Source organism: Ambystoma mexicanum, chromosome 2p (assembly GCF_040938575.1).
Source record: "Ambystoma mexicanum isolate Mex_15411 chromosome 2p, UKY_AmexF1_1, whole genome shotgun sequence".
In the NCBI taxonomy this organism is placed as follows: domain Eukaryota; kingdom Metazoa; phylum Chordata; class Amphibia; order Caudata; family Ambystomatidae; genus Ambystoma; species Ambystoma mexicanum.
In genome coordinates, this window is record NC_090923.1 from 147,005,446 (window position 1) to 147,018,696 (window position 13,251).

Sequence of the window (13,251 nt, forward strand, 5' to 3'; positions counted from 1 at the left end):
TCTGTGGGGTATTTAGTGCCCGATAATCTTCATTATTCTTAGTCGTACTCCTCCTCGTCACAGTACTTATCTCTGAGGTAGGGTGACCAGATTTTTTTTTAAACGCGACGGGCCACAGAAATAGAAGTAGAACCAAAGTAAATACAAATAAAATGTTAGTCTACCTCTATGTTGCTGGCCTGTTGTGGGGAGGGGGTGTGCTCACAGGCACACTCCTCTCATTGGGGGAGAGCGCTGGGGAAGGAAATGGGGGCGTGAAAAGCATTTCATGCCCCCATTCGCGTAGTAATTGTTGCGCCGGGGCCCGATTTCAGGATTCCCTGGAAGTTTTTTTTTTAAATTATACAACCTCCTACTTGCCCACAATCCTCAGTTTTCATATTACCACGTCGGATCATGGGACTGTCCACTCCCCGTGCATGTGCGGTGGGTCATCAGTACCGCAACTAGTAAGATTAGGACTAAGAGTAATGAAGATTACCGGTAAGTAATCGTGGCATTACATCCACCTCGCTCTTTCTCGTCCCAGTACTTACCTCTGAAGCAGACAGAAAGCCCAACTCATGTGGAAGGGCCCAATGATACACACACCACAATAGCCCACAGATGCAGCAACCAGCACCAAAGCACAAGGCAGAAGGAAACCACCCCAAGAGCACAATCCACCTTAAAGGAACCATCACTGGGAGTAGCGACACAAAGCCAGCAGAGCCGTACAAAGCGTAAGGGTAACCCAAGGCGCAGCCCAACAGAGCTCCCGAAGGGAGCCTGGCTAGAGGGCAGCGCCCCAGCACAACCAAAGGGACCAACAAGTCAGCCGATACAGAAGCCATAGGATACAGCCAGAAGGCAATGACCGATGAACATCACAGAAGTCGCCCTCCCAGCCAATGCAATCAAGCGGCTGCCCGACATACAAAACCCCTCAGTTCAGGAAAGGGATAACAATACAGAGCAAGCCACAGCAATGGCAGCTCAGGCCCACACCCTAGGATTATAGGGGACCCGTAAGTGGGAAGAACCATGTCTGCAGGGAAAGAAACATTGGCACCAACAAGGGAGGAAAGTGGGTCACAGCACCCCACCCAAGTAACAGGCAACCATTGGAAGGGAGGCCCACCCCAAGGACCTCTGAGCCGAAGGAACAGTGATGAGAAAGCAGCCAAGAGCACCAGGCAGCTTAGGTCAAGGAAGACAAAGGACTCAACCGCAGAAGGCCGAAGGAAAAAGAAGACCAGGGTTCAATCCCAAGGAGGAGAACCCCCACAAGGGCTGGGGCATGAAAAAACCAAGCCCAGAAAGAACATCCAGCAACAAAACTCGCTTCAAGACTTCCCTAAACCCAAATAGATGGGGGTGGTCCTTACACCCCATGGCCCTAAACACAGGCAATGTCTGCCAAATGCCATCAGAGGGATCAGCAATATGAAGGCATATGGCCTCAGCCACCAAGGCAGAGAAGCCCAATACCGGCACCCACGTGTATGCAAAACCAGATGGCACAAGGAAGCAAAAGGAGCCCAAAACTACTGATAGAGCTCAGAGAATGTCCCGGCAGGACCAATACCAGAGACCTGGGGAAGAACCTGCAGAGTTGGACTGACCTATCAACAAACACTGACAAGCATAGGAAGCACAGAGCCCCACCCAAACCCAGCCCCAGAACTGGCACAGACCCCAATTCTCCCAGGTATACCAGAGGTCGTCTGGTGGTCTGCCTGTCTCTCAAGTGCCCAACACTCTTCCCCAGAATAAATGTAGGACTTAGCCAACACCAAGTTAGAACTGTGGTTTATTACAAAAAACTGTCAGAGATCATACAAGACAATCAATATTCTTCGGTACTTATCAGCTTTCCATGCACCGGTTTTGTGGACACATTACGTCACCCCTGGGCCCTTCCTCGAAAAATGTATCACCACAAATGATTTGGTATCGAGTGGTAACCCCTATGGAAGTTCCCTATCAAGGTTATTCTACTGGTCCTCATATGTCAGGTGGCTGGCATGTCCTGTCCTCAAGAAATTGTTGCAGAGTAGTGGGTTTGCATTTGTTCTTGCCCCCTGCCATCCACCCCTGATTTTCTACTCTGTGATTGGCTAGGGCTGATCTCCCCAGGCCTGGGACTCGATTCGGTTCTCAGCCCTCTGTGCACCCTTTCAAGGCGATGTGAAACGTCTATGTGTCTGTATTGTATCTGGTAGTGTACCGCCTTTGCCTATGACAGTACGCTCCACGTTTACACTTGTTTCATTCCTCGACTGGTGTGCTGGAATTGGTTCTTCTTTCCCGCCACAGGCGAGTGCCCATTGTCTAGCTCGGCGGCATCACATGCTTGTAAACCACAAAATCGAGCTCTTGAGCTTGCATTTATGAGGATGTATTCCATTTTTCTGCAGCTGGTCAGCAAACTGCACTTGGGATTCATCCGAAATAAGATGGGTGACTTTTGAGCATTCCTGGTTCTACGTCCTGTTATGTTCCTGGGGGTGAGGAGGGGCATTCCTTGGACCCTCTCTTCAGTCCCCCCTCTGGTTGACCTGTTGACCACTTCAGTATATGGTACTACCTTTATTATGGGTAGCCATATCTTGACCAGTCCTCCGAGAGGTCTGTAGTAATTTGCATGATTGTCAAAAATATCTTGACCAGTCCTCCGAGATGTCCGTAGTAATTTGCATGATTGTCAAAATTCCAGGTCATGTACTTGCACTCTCCTTCTGGGTTGCACCATACCCATTTCCCTCTGAAATTCTTGCTGTCATATGGATTGTCTAACTTCATTTTATCCTAGGGGAATAGTGCAAATCGCCTTAGTCTTGCTCTCAGCTTGTCTCTTTATTCCCCTATCTTGTCCTTTGCAACTCTATATTCACATCATCATCACCTTCATCCCTATCAATTTCTCTGTCATCTTGTGACATTGAGTGATGCAGATCTTTATCACATATAGTACCACTAGTACCAATATTAGTGCCCCTAGTAATACTTTCAGTCCGTTTGCCAGCCATGATGGCATCCATGACCAGAGGTATGCTATCCAGCTTTTGTCTTTTTGAGTCCCCTTGGCTTCTTTCTCCATTTTGGTATGCATTTTTGACAATTGTGTCACTGCTTCGGTCAGTGTGCCATTCTCTCCGAAATTGGCAGGTATGAACGTGCAACAGGAACTCATGATTTTTGCACAAACTCCTCCTCCTTCCATTGCTGTGAGAAGGTCCAGAACATATCTATTCTGGAACACCATCAACCTTACGGCTCAAGCTCGTCTTTTATCACACTGAATCCATTCACTGTAGAGTTTATCATCAGCATCAACTCCGACCTGGTAATCTGCCTCCATTTTGCCTTGGTATATGTCCAGATTGCTGGAACCACAGACGCAAAAAAATTCTGTTCTGCTAAATAGCCTGTGTTCAGGTGGCACATCATCTGAGAAATAGTTACTTTTCACTCTACTCACTTCCTCAGTTTCCTTCCTACTTTTTCTTCCAATCTAACTGACCTTTTCTTCCTTTTATTAGTGTCCATTTTAGGGAAGTCCTCAAGCTTTATATCCTTCTGAGGCACTACCAGTGATGGCATGTTGATGTGTATCAAGGAGCAAACTCCTCTCCAGTTGGTTGGCAGCTTCTCGTATGCCTTGGATCCACATGCCCAGTAATGATCCATCAGTACTGCGGTGCCTATCTTCATAGCTGGATGCTTTAAGGTGTACCGACATTCAGTGTTCTCACCAACTTTCACTTCTCCCTCATTCTTGTAGCACAATGCTCGTTTCTTCAAGGGTATTATAGGCATCGGGCCAGCTTCGTTCTCTACCCAGGTGATCAACTTGGCACTTGCATACCTTTCCTTCAGGCACTTGTCATTCTCTACTTGTACGGTATTAACTTGTGCTTGTACTAGTGTGTGTGCTTTGCTTCCTACTACTCCATCTTTCCATCATTCTTCTGTGTATACTTGGCCATACATAAGCATCCATGGTCTTTACCAACATCCTGGTTCTCCGCCTATTTCCTTAACCCCTCTCTTTGGGCAGTGCAGTTCCTTCAGTGTTATCGTTTCCATGCCGCTTTTCTGTGGCTCCTCAGTTATATATTGTATAGCTTGGTGCAACTGCCAATTAGTTGTTCATCATGTCAATAGTCTTTATGTAACTATCTTTGTACGAGAAGGTTGCCTGAGACATCCATCTCAATGTTGCTGTCTTCCCTTGAAATCTTCCTCGAGTTGTAACCATGAAGAGGCATTGGGCTCTTGCTGCTGGTATTTCAGTTGCTATACATTTTCTGGAGGCACTCATGGCGTAGGGGATTAATGAGCAGCCATCTCCCTGGTGGTTTTCTTACCTACTCTTGTCATGTGCTTGTACCACATGTTATTAGACACTCGAGCAGTGTTGGTGAGATACAGGTATACACCCCTCATGTTAGTGTCAGCACTGCGCTTACCTCTTCTTATTGTGCCTTCAGTGCTCTCCTGTCCACCAGACATGGTTGTTCAGCGTACTGGGGTTGGGGTAATATTAGTAGTGGATACAGCAGTTTCAATGGACACAAGCGAGATTCTCCAGAATGTGAATACAAATACTCCACTTGGGAATAAGAGACACGACAAAATAAGCACATTTTTGCCCGTGCTGCTGGATCCTTGTTCAGTTTGAAGATCTCAGTTGCCTGACTGAAATGCGCAAAAGGGAGCATTATTTGGTTAATTTCAGGTTATTTTTAAGCCCCGTGGGCCATGTAATCACTTATGGCAAATGCAAATAGCTGTTCCCACACCGTTTTAATTCCAGGGTCTCTTAGTATTGCAAGAACTGAAGGGTTTCCTCGTTCAAGTTGTGGGTAAGCCTGGGCCAAGTATGCTATGAAAACAAGATAGTATACTCTAGGTGGACATGCTCGGAATCAGTTGGGTCATCTAATAAACTTGACAAATTGGCCAGAAAATGTATCAAGTTGTAAATCATTGGACAACATGAACAATCATCAAATATTACAGTCTCACTTTCACGAAGAATGTATATAGAGGAGAAAATAACAGACCGTGTATCCTGACTCTGAATGTGCAGGACGTCCTTGACCTAACTTTGCTGCCCTTGAGCGAGTAACTATTGGGTGTAGTCCGCTCGGCAGTGTATGTTATGAGTTATCTTGCTGCTGATCGTTTGCCCTGTCGATCTCTTTGCCAGGCAAGGTCACAGCTTTGTAGGGCTTGATGTCTTCGAGGTGGTTTCAGACTGTTTTTCAATCCAATTTCACTGCTCCTTCGGCCACGTCTCAACTGTGTATGGGCTGTTGAATCTGGGTCTGTCCTATCAATGGACAAAGTTTCGCAAAAGGACCTGATCCCCCAGGCAAACTAGTTCTTTCAAGTCCTTTGGGTCGTTGACAATGTCGTTTTCTCCGCTGGCTTCAGGGCCTTCCTGCTGTCATATTTGGCGAGAGATAAAAGATGCACTGGTAATTAAGGAAGTAACGTAGTCATCCATTTCTTGGCCTAACACAGCTGCACCACTTTCTGCGTCTTTTAGTGCCCTCGTGGGAGGAGCCAGGGAAAGCTGCATGTGGGGTTAAATGGTGGTCGGACACGGGCCTGTTGCGCAATGCAAAGAGTGGCAATGGTAAGCAGTGGAGCCAATTCTTGTGTACTATTTTTGGTTTTGGCAATGCTTTCCTTCAAGAGACCATTGAGGCGTTCACACAGTCTGATTGCTTGCGGGTGGTAAACTCATGAAAACATGTGTTGAATTCCCAGCAACTTTGTTATATGCTTGAACATCTCGTTGGCGAAGTAAGAGCTGTTGTCAGACCACAAGACCTCACACATGCCCCATCGTGGGAACACTTCCCGTCCAGAGATTCGGCTGCACTGAGGGCAGCAGGATGAGAACAGGGGCCTGCCTCAATCCACCGAGTGAATAGGGGAAACTACAACTATCATGTAGCAGTATGCGTGGTTAACTTGGATCATGTCAACATAGACAGCATGAAAATGTTGGAAAGGACCAGCTGGACAAGTTATGGCTACTCTCACAACTCTCAATGTATGTCCTGCCATAAACTTTTTGCAGATTAGGCAGTTGGTCATAAATTCAGACACGTGTTCTGCCAAATTGGGACAGAAAAATGTTTCTCCAATATGGGCGGTAAGCCCCTCCTTCCCTGTGTGTGATGGATAATGTAACTGAGTCAATGCTGTGTGCAACAATATGAGCGGCATGACCACTTTCCCAGTGTTATTCTGTCACCAAAGGGCATCTGTTAGAGATATTGTACATCTCCTCCTAGTCCATAGGTATTTTTCTTCCCTGGGTGCAGCTCCATTATTTGTGCTGCTGGCAATATATTGTATCCCTCTTTTAGTATCATTGTTTTTGCATAGTCACGTGCATGTGACGAAGCCTCTATTTCAAGGTGCACTTTGCTTCTGTGTCTGCTGCTTCATTCCCCCTTGAGACAGGATCCTCCCTCTGCATGTGTGCTTGGCATTTCACTATGGCTATTTGCTCTGGATATTGTATGACTTCCACTAACCTGCCCAACAAATGTGCATGTTGTTCTGGGGACCTGTCAGCCCTCCCGAAGCCCCTCCTCATCCATCATGACAGTCTAGAGTGTATTGTGGACGTCAGGTACGGGGAATCTGAGTAAATGGTCACCTCCTTTCTTCTACTATGTACCAGTGCGAATATTAAAGCCACTAATTCTGCTGCCTGTGCTGAATAGTGTGATGGCAATCATGCACTGATCACTTCCTCGTTTGTTCCATCCTCTCTTAGCCTCACCACTGCTGTTCCTGTATGCCTGACCCATCTATCTGGTCACTTGTCGAGGATCCATCAATGTAAAGCATGTCTCACCCCTCAAGGGTGTCCTCCTGTACCTTGCGGGTGTCACTGAGTTCTTGTATGTTCTCTGTGCAGTCATGTGCATAGTCACCGTCCTGTAAGATGTCGGCAAGAAAAGTCGCTTGGTTGACGAGTCTGCACCTCACTACCTTAAGTGATCGTTTGATAGTAACACATCATACATGCTCTCTCTGTGTGGTCAGTGTGCTCTTTGATTTCTCCATTATTGCAAAGAGGGCATGCTCCGCGTGAAGAGTGGTGTTGCACCCCATGGTAATACTTGCTGATTTGTCTACTGCTAATGCGGCAGCAGCCAAAGCTTGTTCGCAAGGATGATGTCCTCTCATCACTGGGCCAAGCGTCCCACTGTAGTATGCTAGTGGCTTGTGCCCCAAGCTTATCTTCTGTGACAGAAATGCTGTCATCACTACCCCATCGGAGTGTGAGAACTAGAATTATTCGTTTTTGTAATCTGGGATCCCTAACACTGGAGCTGTACATATTGCTTCCTTCAGCTCATCGAATGCCTCAGTCATTTCTGTTGTCCATCGTATTATCTTGAGTCCCTTCTGTGCTTCCTTCAGAGCACTCGGTAGAGGCCTAGTATGAGTGCTGTAGTCAAAGACCCATGCCCTGCACAGTCCTAAAAATGATTGCCTCTCCCTCACTGTCGTGCGTTTTGCAGTCCTGCATATTGCATTGCTTCTGCCCTCTCCGGAGTCACCTGTCAGCTATTTTGGGAGATCACCTGTCCAATGTATAGCACTTCCTTCTGACAGTACTGTAGTTGGCCTTGTCCACCTTGTAACCCTTGTCAGCTAGCACTGTCCGCATGTGAACTGAGTTATTTCTACACTGTTCTTCTGTCGTGCTGAAAATCAAAATGTCATCTACATACTGTATGACCGTGTTCTCCATCTGTACGTTGCCTAGGTCCATCTGGAGGGCCCTATTGAATATGGAGGGTGACTAAAAGTACCCTTGAGGAAGTCTTGTATGTTTACACTTCTTGTGTCTTTAAATAAAGGAAGTCAAATCTTGTCAGTCTTGTGGGTGTAATGGTATAGGGAAGAAGGTAGTCCTCAAGTCTATGACTGCAAAACAGACAGCTTCTGCTGGAATGCTAAATAAAATTGACTGTGGATTCGGAACCAAAAGATAAAATGCCATGACCCTCTTTTGCTTTCTTGACTGGGCACACAGCAGTGTTGCATGGTGATTCTGATGTCACTAGAATGCCCCGCTGCACTAGTGCTGCAATTGCCTAATATATGCCCTCGTCAGCCTCGTTTGATAGTGGGTATTGTTTAACTCTGGGCAACATTGCTCCTGGCCTCAGCTTTATCTTCACCCCCCCACTCCTTTCAAAAGCCCCACATCATAGGGTTTAGTGTTCCATAGGATGCTGGGAAAGTTGGCCAAATCCTCCTATTAGAAGGATGGTGGTGACTTCAGCGCCATTGCCATCCTCTGTGGTACCTCTCTGTAGTGTATCTTTATCCAATATGTCACACTCATTTCGAACACCATCTCATGGTCTGATCTGTTGTATTTGATTGGTTCTTGGTCTGTCACTGTGGGCAATCTTTACCCTTCAGCTATGGTGATCACTGCTCGCCATGATCTTCCTGTGTTGTCCATCCCATGTACTGCTATCCACTCATCTCCCACAATCACTGCCTCGATCTCCAGTGGTATTACTGTCCCTTCTGCCTGATCCAATGGTATCTCTGGTCTGAGCAAATACTCATTTGGAATGTGCCACATCTTCCCTTGAAGCCCTGGGAGCCATGCAATTGCAATCTCAGTCCCATATTGGAACAGCTCCTCGTCCACTGGCACACCCCTCTGTGCCTTCCGTCCACAATATGCTTGAATGATTTCCCTTATGTTGAGAAAGTATATCCCTGGTTTAGAGCACACTCTCCCCTTGTCTATAATTGAAATAGTCTTGTTAAGTCTGCTCATGATGTCTCTCCCTAGTATGTTTACAGTTGTCTGTCAAGAGTAAACTGAAGGCAAAGATAAATCGTGCTCCCCATAGAAAGGGCGCTAATGTCTGAAAGGAACCACTTGCTTAGCCCCAGAGAATCCTTGAGTATTCATGGCATCACCTGACAACTTAAAGCATCCGTCTTGGATGCAGGATTTAGTCACCCCTGTGTCTACACAAGAAAGAAAAAAGTCTTGTCACATATTGACACCCAATGCATGGTTACTCCGCAGGGTTGGGTGTGATCGACTGGATAGAACACATCAAGTCCATCTGTGTGCTGTCCTTCTGAGGGTACCAGGACATCCCATTGCCAGAAAATGTATTGTTCCTCACCATGGTGACCCCTCCCAGGTTCCTAATGGGGGTCATTGCTATGGAGTCTATGCATGCCATTGTCCTGTCGCTAGGTGGCATGCTGTTCTGTGTCTGTGGTAGCTGCTGTGTGTTACCTTGAGTCTGAGCAATTGCAAATATTCAGGTATGGATGCTTGTTTCTGTGGTATCTGTGTCATAGGCTGGTGTGTCTGCGGGTGTGCACTCAGTGTCAGTCCTTGCTGTTGTTGTGCTTGGACCTGTGTGTAGTATTCATCCTGGTCCCCTTGGTATGCTTGCTGATACTGCGCTCCCCAATTGTGTTGCACCCCCCTGCTTCTTCACACTCTAGACATGTGCCCTATCTGTCCGCACAACCAGCACTGTGGTCGCTCCCTCCCTTGCCCCTTGAAACTCTCTGCGTAATCACCTGGGCCCTGCTACACCTATTGCCCATATCCTCAAAACCCTCCTTGGACACCTCCTTGGTTGTGATGTATTTGTGGCCCATACCGTGTCCCCTGGGGGGGCCCTCTCTTCCTCGAAACCCATGCTGCATGTTCCCCTGCCCCATAAATCCCCCCCCACCCCGTGGGCTGCGGTGCATATTGTTGCTGTGGTGTCCCTTGTGCTTCTACACTTGTCAGTACTGCCCCTTCTAAGGCATACTTCGATAATTTCTTTTGCACTAGCTTTGCTTCCTTTTGCTTCCTTTTCCTTATTTTCTCTTACAATAGCCTAAAATTGTGTACTATCGTGAGTTGTATTTCTGGCCAAGGTTTTGCCTCCATACCCACTAATTTCTTGAGCTGCTCCTGTACCGGTTCTCACGTTTCAATGCGCCAAAGCTCTTGGATCTCTTGAATATAGGGTAGGGGATCTTTGTCTAGCCCCATCTTGCGGGCCATAATCGCAATAATGTCTGCCATGTCTGGGTATTGTGTCCTTAAAGCTTGCCATACGGCTGCTCTGCAATTTGCAAATGGCGAACCATTGTGCGCCGTGTCATGGATAGTCGCTCCTGGGAACCCCGTCCTTTTCCATACGTCATCAGCGGCCTCTCCGAGGATCGCCACTAGTAGTCCCTCTACGTCCCCTCGTGCTAATCTATGGCCTGCTGTCATTATTTCGATTTTGTATATCCATTTCCATGCATCCGTTGTTAACAAAGGTAACCTGCATCTCATGTTTTCCTTGTCAGTGTTTTTCCATGGTATAAATAGAGGTTGCCCCCCCCTCCCTTCCCCAGTAGGGGCAGTTGTATGAATCCTACCTTCGCACTAGCTTCTCTTGTCAGTCTGAGGTGTTTCTCTGCATCTCTAGTCTCAGTGTATACGACTATTCCCTCTCCTCTGGGCAGTCGCGCACACTTTACGTTTTTGCAGAGTAGTGGGTTTACCATTGGTTCTTCCGCCTGCCATCCACCCCTGATTTTCTACTCTGTGATCGGCTAGGGCTGATCTCTCCAGCTATTCCCTCCGGGAGGGATGTGGACCTTGCCGGGGCTCCCTGGAACTGCCGCTGGGCATGGGGATGGACAACCGAGATGGGAGATAGGCACCCAAGCCCAGGGGCAGCACCACCAGCCGTCCAGGACCCCTGTCCGGCCTCAGTTACAGCTTTTCCCTTCAGTGAGTGATTTCCCAGGCATTTGGCACATTCTCCCATGTGGGTTGACCCTCCCAAAGTCCAGCAGCGGTCACAGTTAAACCCTGCCAGGGTGTCATACCGCCGAGTTCCTGGCGTCTATGGAGCCGCTGGCGACGCGGAACCTAGCTTCGGCCACGCCCCCTATTTCCTGGTTCCCTTTTGCTGATTCCGATTGGCTAGACGCTCCGCGGCCCGGTGTTTTAACCGGCCACTTCCGGGTCACGGACGCGTTGCAACGCTTCCGGTTTCGTCCGTAGGCTGAGTTGCTTGCTACCTGTGGCTTTCGTGCTGCTCTCTCGCTTGCTGCTGGTCGGGTCCTCGTACCCTGTCTGAACCTTTCTGTTATTCTTTCCGCTGTACCTGTCTGCCTTTCCCTTTCTCTTTTGGTTCGCAGTATTCTCCCTTGCCCTCCTTCCATCTTGCTTCCCCTCCCACCTTCCCATCTTCACTTACCGCCTTTTTCCTTTTCCGGTCTGTTACTCTCTCCTCTCTTCCTTCGCCTACCTTCAGTATTGCTTCTGTGACCTCCCGTGTACCAGACTCCGGCCTGTTCCCCTGGACTACCTTTGCTTGCTGCATTAGTACTTCCTCACTTAGCCTGTGTACCAGTTCCTCGGACCTCTTAATGGACTGCCTGTGTTTCTGAGTCTTCACTCCACGTGTTGTCTCCAGCCACTGCTACCAGATCTTACCTTATAAGTACTCCTGGTTCCACGTCTACAAGACACCCAACGATACTACAGGGGTTTTTTGTGCCTAAGGCTTTTTCCCCTCTTGGTCGATCCCGGGGGTGGGCCCCCTGTTCTCCCTTCTTGGGGAGCACGGTGGCTTCCTTCCGGGGTCGTCCCTATCTTCATAAAAAAAAGGTGTCTACTCGAAGAAAAGAAAAGAAGGGTTCTTGGAAGGAAGAAGAAGGTGAGGAGTCGGGGGAGGGGGAGATTTCAGAAGCTACACTTTCGGACGAAGATATCACCGATCCCGGTGACAGTTTGCAACGCCTAAAAGAGATGGCCACCCCACAGCAGGTACAAGAACTCGTAGCCGCTGTACAAAGTCTAAGTCTAGAGATGCAGAACCTTAAGACTGCTAACGCCACCCTTCAACAGCGTATGACGGACAGAGAAAGACCTTTAGCCGATTTACCTCCACTTCCCCTAGTATCAGGGAAGTTTGATGGATCCCCAAAGAAGGTTAAAGAATTTCTGGACGCATGCAATCTTCATTTTACCTTTCGCCCTCAGACCTTCGCCTCAGATCACGCCAAGGTGGGGTTTATGATCACCCACATGATCGGAAATGCCCTGGCTTGGGCTACCCCTCTAGTAAACCAGTCAGACCCGGTTTTACAGGACTACGATGCCTTTAAGGCCCTGATTCAACAAACCTTTTTGCGAACAGAGAGTACATACTTGGCCTCGGAGGACCTCCTTGACATCCGTCAAGGGAATTCTGATTTACTGACCTACATCACCACTTTCAAACAGGTGGCTGCAGAGGCAGGTTGGCAGGAACAGGCTCAGTATGCCATATTTCGGCGAGGTTTAAGGGAGGAATTGAAGGACGAACTTGCCCGAATAGAAAGACCGGTGTCTTTCGCCGAACTTCTGACAGCTACCCTCCGAATTGACTTCAGGATGACGGAAAGACGTCAAGAAAAGAGGAAGAACAGGCTAAGCGTACCCCCTCCCATGGAGACTCCTTCACCAGCGTCTATACCCTTCCAACGGACAACTAAAGAAGAACCCATGCAGATTGGAACCACCAGAGCCCCACTGACACCGGAAGAAAGGAAACGGCGCAGGGAGGGTTCCTTGTGCATGTACTGTGGATCTTCATTACATTTATTAAGAGATTGTCCGGAAGTACCACCCAGAAGATCGGGAAACGCTCGCCCTCGGTAAGCATTGGGACGCATTACCGAGGGGCTGCTTTTAGTCCCTACGCACCACTTTCTGTATCCTCTACAGAAACATCTGAGGACTCCCGGTTGATGGTGCTCACAGTTTCTCTCAGAGTAGGCCCCAAAGAAGTAACCGCTTTAGCACTACTCGACTGTGGAGCAGCAGGAAACTTCATGGATACCCATTGGGCAGAACGACATGGAGTCAAGAGGATAGCCAAAAACGAAGATCAAAAGGTGGAAGGAGTTGATGGCGAACCTTTGAGCTCGGGTTTGATCACTCATACCACTAAAGCACTTACTTTATCCATCCAACAACACACCGAAAGTATCACATTCGATATTATCAGAGCTGCTCACTTCCCTCTTATCCTGGGTATCTGTTGGTTACGCAGACACAACCCCTGTATAGACTGGTCTAGAAACCTACTTAGTTTTCAGTCCTCACTATGCAAATCGGAATGTTTGCCAGAACCAAGATTCGAGACCGTCAAGACCACTAATAGCTGCGAAGTCAAAACGGTGCACTGTCTTCCC

At 48.0% G+C, this 13,251-nt stretch overlaps 1 protein-coding gene across 2 annotated transcripts in view; it reads right to left on the reverse strand.

Moving 5' to 3' along the window:
* The window catches only part of SLC41A3 (solute carrier family 41 member 3), an 864,281-nt gene that overhangs the window by 765,574 nt on the left and 85,456 nt on the right, over window positions 1–13,251 (reverse strand). The gene's annotated exons all lie outside the window — the stretch shown is intronic.